Source organism: Hetaerina americana, unplaced genomic scaffold (genome assembly GCF_022747635.1).
Source record: "Hetaerina americana unplaced genomic scaffold, ioHetAmer1.1.p SCAF_8, whole genome shotgun sequence".
NCBI classification, from domain to species: domain Eukaryota; kingdom Metazoa; phylum Arthropoda; class Insecta; order Odonata; family Calopterygidae; genus Hetaerina; species Hetaerina americana.
The window spans coordinates 8,638,292-8,639,915 of NW_027287427.1; positions in this window are offsets into that span (position 1 = coordinate 8,638,292).

Below are 1,624 nucleotides of genomic sequence, written 5' to 3' on the forward strand. Positions count from 1 at the left end.
TCATAATGGTTAGAAACATAAAAAACATTGAATTTACAAGTCGGAGCAAAGTTAAACACTGCAAAGCTATACTTATAATACTACTACTATATATAAGCAAAGGTATACTTTCAGGTGCATGTGTACTTATATCAGTGGTAGTTTGAGTGTTTGCATGTGTGTGGGCTGGAAGTGTTCTTGCATGAATGTATGCCGTGTTTTTTTGTGGATGTGTGGATTTGTGGTTCTTGCATGCGGGTTTTTTTCTTTTCTAAATTACGGGTGGTGTCCTAACACCCCCCGCCACACGCCCTTGCGGCGGATTGCGGGGTATGATGTAGATGTAGAAGTGCGGAGTACCATCGAAGAGCCGCTATTATCGAAAGTGATCGCGCTGGGTGTTCGCCCAGTGAAACGGTTCCGTTCTTCGAGTATCCCAGATCAATAGACGAGCCTCGTATACAATGGCAATGAAATCCCATCGTGGATAAGCGAAAGTTGTCGCAAGGAAGGCCGTCTTTGCTCTACGCCTGAAGTAAGTTGCACAAGATCCACCCGAACATCTTAACCTATTTTTCACGTGAAGGAATACTCATCGAATGTGCTCTTAAAAAACTAAGCGCACTTATTACGGAGATCATAGCAATCAATATCTGACCGCGTGGTATAACTGTTATTCCCAGCATACGTATGAATCGGTTTGACTTCATCATTGCGGACGCCAGGCTGCTACCACGTTTACATTCTCGTCGGAATTATCGCATTGAGTTTTCGGTGCGTCTGGATGAAGAATGAAATGGTGATTCACTCGTGGACACCGTGCCTGGAGAAAATAACCTCAGCGCATTGACAATGACTCGCGGAAGGAAAAGGGGTTTTTTAAGCATATGACTTGCAATGAGAAGAAAAGGCTACATACATTTGAGAAAGTGTTACTTTCAGAGCCTCAAATATTACAGGGGGGATACTGTCAAAGAAGAGGTCAAGGGGTGTCAAAGAAGTGGTCCCGGAGTTAAATGCAGAGTTATTTTGATTTTGATCCCGGAACAGTAACTTCGGAGGAGTCATCAATTGCTGTTCCGCACCTATGAACGAGAAACAAATTCACAGCGCAGAAATAGTTCGCCTAGACTGGCTCACAGAGCACAGGATGCCTCTATAGTTAAAATATGGCGAAAGTACTTGACCGGAAATCAAGGGCTCCGGGTTCAAATCTCAGTCCAAGTAAATGTAATGTACACTGTGAAATTTCTCGCGGATGGTATCATGTATGGCGAAAGGGCAGATTCGTGAAATGAGCTGACAAAAAATGTGAATTCGAGTGCCATTTATTAAGTGACAAATCCTGAGGTAATAAAAGAATGAAAAATAGCGCTTTATAACCCCGTGTGACCAGGGAAAGCAGGTCATGACATACACACGCACACTGTTGAGGCAATCAATCTCGTCACTTCGTAGTTCGTTGGTGGTTGAGTGCGTAGATATCACAGTGATTGCTTGATAAAATACTTGAGAGGAGCAGAAGGGGAAATGAGAGAAGCCAGCCGAAACTTTCATCGAAGATGAAATTGTCTCGTAAAAATAATGTATTTTGGTGAATCTTTCTTCAATCGAGGGGCTATATATACGAGCATATTGCTATTAC